The 6282-nt window shown below is 39.2% G+C and overlaps 1 protein-coding gene across 2 annotated transcripts in view; it reads right to left on the reverse strand.

The window, feature by feature from the left end:
• Nucleotides 1-6029, reverse strand: part of c1galt1la (core 1 synthase, glycoprotein-N-acetylgalactosamine 3-beta-galactosyltransferase 1, like a) — a 32531-nt gene extending 26502 nt beyond the window's left edge. Inside the window, exons 1-2 of one of the 2 annotated variants that reach the window (XM_049462865.1) lie at nucleotides 5689-6029; nucleotides 2714-2828 (exon numbers count right to left, since the gene is read on the reverse strand). The gene's annotated coding sequence lies outside the window, so the exon portion shown is untranslated. Of the gene's footprint in view, nucleotides 1-2713; nucleotides 2829-5684 lie in introns of both variants that reach the window. The other variant, XM_022676905.2, reaches the window with a different exon arrangement.
• Nucleotides 6030-6282: the final 253 nt, after the last annotated feature.

The following is a 6282-nucleotide window of genomic DNA, read 5'->3' on the forward strand; positions in this document are numbered from 1 at the left end:
GTCCCTAGCTACTAGGGGTGTGACGAGATCTCGTGAGATTAAAACGGACGATATTTCTCGTCAAGCTTAAACCTGTCTAGCGGGGCAAAAAAACAGTTAAGTGTGGACTTTTTAAGAGGGATCTGGCAACCCAGTAGCGATAGCGATAGAGTATGATGGCTACTTTTAAGTTGTATGTCTGGCTGCATTTTGGCTCCAGTGGAAACAATAATCGGTAACAGAGTGACCAACAAGACACAAAACATATGTAAATACTGTAAGTAAATCCTACACGTGACTGTTTCATAGGCAGTTGTACTAATCTCTTAGCTCTGTACTGTATTTAAAAACATGTTCTGTCTCTGTTTGCACTTCAAGCATAGTCTTAATATGACTGGGTATGGTTGTGCATAGTTAAATTACAAGAGATTTAGGAGAAAAAACACAAACCCTAGGCTTAATATGACTGGTTGTGGTTTGCACTTATTGTTTGCACTATATAAGACCTAGACAAGTTCTATTTTTATTTTTTATTCTTATTTCTATTTCTTATAGAATCAATGTGTGAGAGAAACCAGTCTAAGTTTGCATTACATGATTTTGTCAAATAAAACTCTAGTTTTGAAGCCATTTTTAATTTTAGACGTTTTCTTTAAAATTTTATTTTTAAATCTTGTCTTGTCTCGTTCTCGTGAACCCAGTATCGTGTCTCGTCTCGTCTCGTGATATTAGTGTCTCGTCACACCCCTACTAGCTACAGTAATTATCAATAGGTGGCGACAAATAATGACAAATAAAGACTTATCCCCCAATCTGACGTATTAAACTTACAGCTTCCTTACTCCACTTGTTGGTGCTAATCGAAAATGAAAAGCGTAAACCTGCGGTTTAGGAGTATTTTATCTTCTTTAATCACACAGATGTTTTGTAAGATGCCCTGTGGTTCCTACCCCTAGTAATTATCTGGAAAATAAAACTGGTTAAACATGATACAGAAGAAATACACCTCATAGATGAGTCAGTTTGTGGTCAGACCATGTTCTATCTAAAATCAACTGCTCCTGAGATTTTGAGTATTGAGAATTCAGTTTGGGACCAAGTTCACCTCCTGTCAAAGATCTTACTCCAGATTCAAGTGTGGTTGCTATATTCAAGACTAAAAGGTGCAGGGGTGAAAAAGCTTTTACTAAAGCCTGATAAACTAGCCAAGTAAGCTGTTTGTTTCTTACACTTCATAGCTGTAAATATGGATGTTTAAAGTGCCTGGATTTTAACATTATTAACACTATGCATGTGCATATCACCTGCTCACACTCATAACTCAGAACCTGTTTCTACATGAGCTTTAACTCTCCATTATTTCTTTAACATTAACACTAAGCATGTGCCCATCACCTACTCACACTCATAACTCAGAACCTGTTTCTACATCCGCTATAGCTCCAGGTTACCTCTCTGTTCTGTATTTGATCTGTTATATGTATTTGCTGCCAGGGGGAATGGTTCCTCTTACGAAGTTTTGGTTCCTCCAAAAAATTCCTTCAATTAGTGTGAATGAGTTTTTCTTTTTTACTATCACTGTGGTGCTACTCATAAGAAGCTTTGTAACAACATTTGTTATAAATGTAATTGTTTTAGTACCATATTTTTTTACACTATAACGTGCACTTAAAATCCTTTAATTTTCCCAAAAATCATTAGTGCGCTTTATGTATGAATTTTGCCAGTCAGGTTATAAGAAGCAGTAAAGCCACTCTGCTGAAGTACAGCATTAAAAAAGTGTCAGTTTTAGTTAAGTTTTTCATACACCGAGGCTGGAGCAATATTAGCATTAGCCGCTAATCGCACTAAGTGCTAACTCTTTCACCATTCAGAGGTGAGAATTATCGGCCTGTTGCCTGCTGCTTACCCCGACTAGCACTGCTGGAGCAGCATTAGCTAACCACGCTAAGCGCTAGCTCTTTTACCGTTCAGAGGCAAGTACATTGGTCTAGGGTGTTTGCCTTGTTTAAACAAGCTACATGGGATGAATATACCTAATATTGCCCTGGCTTCCCGGAACACGAGTTCCGAGTTCCTCAGAGTAATGCTGTTGTGCTGCAGTAGCTAGTTCGGTTACCCGCTCATGCTAATGCTGCTGCACCTAGCCTTAGTTGAGATAAGGAAATCAAAGCTTACTGTAAATGAACAGAAGCGTTTTACTCACCCAAATTAACGTTTTTAAGGACAGAATTCTGTGTGAATTAACATACAGTGCTGGTTTTACTTTGCAAGAAAATGCTTTTTTGCTTAGCTTTACTTGACTTAGTTACTTGACTAAGCTAACCCCCCCCCCCCAACAGTGAGGCCTGCTGAATTAGAAGGAAAACATGGTGACACCCCTGTTCCTTACTAGTGTCGCATAATGTTCCTTTTAATCCAATGCGCCTAATGTTTGAAGATAGACCAGATAATAGACATTCTTTGAAAATGCACCTTATAATCTGATGAACCTTATAGTGCAAAAAATATAATTAAACAACAAAACAAGTTTGCATTATTTTTTAAGTTATTGTTTAACTTAACTTAAATGCTGCATCACTGCATTCAGAGTAAATCAAAATCAATCAAACGTTTTTTATAATAATTTTAGGGGGTGTTCATGTGTGATTTTCAGGTTGGAAACTTCAAACAGCACACAAATGCAGCATTAGTTGAGGTGGAAGGTTGAAGGGTGATTGTTTAAGCTGGTTACCTTGGATGACTGACCAATCTTGGTATTTGGCTTATTAGCTTCCAGACACCTGCTGCTGCTGCTGCTGAGTGGCTTCCAGTCACATTGTCACACCATCCTTAGGAAAGTCAGTAAGCTGGATAAAAGGAAAAACAGATACAGAGAAACAGAAAATAAACCATCGTTAACAAGCTAGTTAAATATGATGCAGTTGGGACATGTGCAGTGTATGGCTTCAACTAATGATATTTTTTTTTGATTACCGTATTTTTCGGACTATAAGGCGCACCGTATTATAAGACGCACTATCAAAGAACGCCTATTTTCTGCTATTTTTCCATACATAGGGCGCATCGCATTATAAGGCGCATTAAGTGACACTAGAAAGGGTGCCTATATCAAAGTGAACAGGGGTGGCGCCATGTTTCCCTTCCCCCACCGGGGGTGGTCGCTTGCCGGTGGAGCGTCTCAGTATATATAAATCTAGCTCTTTCAAAGTCAAACGAGTGCTGGATATTAATCTACACAGATTCCTCTCCTGAAAACTGTTTATTTGGGTGAGTAACGTGCTTCAGTTTATTTACAGTAAGCTTAGATTTCCAGATGTCCACTAAGGCTTGCTGCACCAGCGTTAGCATAGCTATCCGCTAGCACGCTAGCTAGTCACCTAAACTAGTAAAGTTAACCCAAACTTAAACGACAGTGTTACACTGAGTAATCCTGCGTGTTCTGGTAAGACAGTGAGATATTAGCTAGCGATTCGTCCCCCGTAGCTTGTTTTAACACTGTAAACAAGCAGATTACAGGCTGATAAAACTCACCTCTGAGAGAGTTAGCGCTTAGCATCTAGCTAATGCTAGCCAGGCAAAGCAGCACAGACTTACAGGCCGATAACTCACCTCTGAACGGTGAACGCTTAGCGATTAGCATCTAACTCTAATAATACTGCTCCAGCAGTATTAAAAGTGCTAAATTTAGAAAATACTGATCTCTGAACAGTGAAAAAGCTAGCTAGCTAAGCGGTTAGCATCTAGCTAATGCTATTGCTGCTCTGCACGGAGTGTGTGTTTACTGCTCCTTACACCTGACGGGTAAAATTTAGATAATACTGATCTCTGAACAGTGAATAAGCTAGCTAATGCTATTTGCTGCTCCAGCCTCGGAGCTGCACGGCTCTGGACTCTGTATAGCACTGAAACTCTGTATAACGCTGCACGGAGTGTGTGTTTACTGCTCCTTACAACCTGACGAGTAAAATTTAGATAATACTGATCTCAGTGAATAAGCTAGCTAGCTTAGCGGTTAGCATCTAGCTAAAGCTATTGCTGCTCAGCCTCGGAGCTGCACGGCTCTGGACTCTGTATAGCACTGAAACTCTCTATAACGCTGCACGGAGTGTGTGTTTACTGCTCCTTACAACCTGACGAGTAAAATCCATACAAAAGGCGCACCGTATTATAAGACGCACTGTCAATTTTTGTGAAAATTAAAAGTTTTTAAGTGCGCCTTATAGTCCGAAAAATACGGTAGTCGATTAGTCAGCAATTATTTCTGTCATGTCCTCCATTTCTAAAAAAGATAGAAACAGCTGAACATGAGATTTAAAAGGCATTTAAATGTCTAGATGTTGTTAAAACATGGAAATTACCGATATATAGAGATTAAATATGTAATCTGTATAGTTTGGGCACTTTTGGAGACACAGACTAAGTTGAGTGTAAACTGTATGAGTGAGCCATTTACCCATCTCTCAGTGCACTTCTGTCCTCAGCACTTTGTGTAATGCGGTACTGTAACAAATGAACGATTAGTCTACAAAAGGAATATGTCGTCGACAAATTTATAAAATCAACATTGTATCAACAATTATATCAACTAATCGCTGCAGCCCTAGTGCAGTGAAGGTTATCTAGCAGACAGAGTTGCCAGGTTCGCGGTGTTCCCGCCAAATTGGGCTTATTTGAATAAAAAAGTCTGTTTTTGTGCTAACTATGTTACCATAAAATGCTCTTGACTGGGATATAAAACTGTTATAAAAGAACTAATAAAACACTAACGTTACAATATCATTTATTACTTTATGATAAATAGCAATACTGATAAGACATTCCTTATAAACCAAATACTAAGTCGTATACTCATAGTTGTTTTGCCATTCGATTCAAATGTGTGACAGATATTTTGGGCTATTGTTACTGTTTACACATCTACATGTTTGCAGTGCTAAATTTACTAAATTGTACTTGCACTGTCTGTATGGCTGCCATTGATTATCCTCACTTTATGCACATCAATTGGTATCTATCTATCTATCTATCTATCTATCTATCTATCTATCTATCTATCATGGAAGCCCATTCCCGCCACCTAACAAAAAATGTAATAATCCCGCATATTTCTTTTAAATTATTAATTAAACTCCTATCTCAATATTTTAACATACTAAGTCATTATTTTGAAATACTATCTCATTATTTCGAGATACTATCTCAATATTTTCAGATAGCAAGTTATTATTTTGAGGTACTCTCAAAATAATGACTTGTTCTCTCAAAATAATGACTTACTTTCTCAAAACAATGAGATAGCAGTTTGCTTAATAATAATTAAAAAATGTGCTGGATTATTTATATATATATTTTTTAGCTTTTGGGAATGGGCTTCCATAGGTTTTAGACTGAGTTTGGGCTGGATATTTTTGTTGGACCTGGCAACCCTGCTAGCAGAGTGAGCACTCTGACTGGGATCAGGCCATGCTACAAAGCACAGAGCCAGGCCTGTTGACCCGTCACTTTTAAAGATTAGTGATTAAAGGGGGATTAGTAAAGGGCTTTTAAGTAAATTAACATGCAATAAAGCTGTTTTAACGTTATTTACTTACACTGACATTAAACTTCAACTTGTTTTTATCATAAAGGTGGGTTGTTTAGTGCTAAAAGCTAAAACACGCCTGGTCTATAGGTGTAATTTTGTGTAACTTAACTACACGCACCGACCTGCTGCTGCTGTGGTCCCGGGTCTCCGGTGAGCAGACGGGGCGCGCTGCGGGACTGCAGGGCTCGGTTTGGGTGATTTCTCCCCGCGGTCCCCGCTGCGGTTCTCCGCCGCCAGCTCTGAGCAGCTCCCCATGCCGGAACCACAACCTGCCTAAACTGAAACACTGTATAAACCGGCTATAAAACCAGCACAGCTACCTCATACCGCACACAGCAACGCCGCACAGCCCTGTATCATCCTCAGCGCTACAGTGTAACACAGTGTAGCACAGTAAAAGCGTGGGTTTGAGGCTGTGCTGAACATGGAGGCCTTCTTTGTGTATTTACATTCTGCACTGATCTGCAGCTTCTCTGCACAGCATCACACAGAGCTGCCCTCTGATTGGAGGAGGCGCACATAAGCCCCGCCCACCCAAGGATGCTCTGCTCCTGAAGAAGCAGGATTGAGCAAAATTCAGAATTGAATTTATTGCAATTCAGACAAATCCACACATCAGTGAAAGAGTGAAACATTTAACATTAAATAAATTCTATATTTCCCAGGCATTTTTTCTGGTTAATGTAATGTTTAGCAGTTAAATTTCTGACTGTATC

Source organism: Astyanax mexicanus, chromosome 13, assembly GCF_023375975.1.
Source record: "Astyanax mexicanus isolate ESR-SI-001 chromosome 13, AstMex3_surface, whole genome shotgun sequence".
NCBI lineage: Eukaryota > Metazoa > Chordata > Actinopteri > Characiformes > Acestrorhamphidae > Astyanax > Astyanax mexicanus.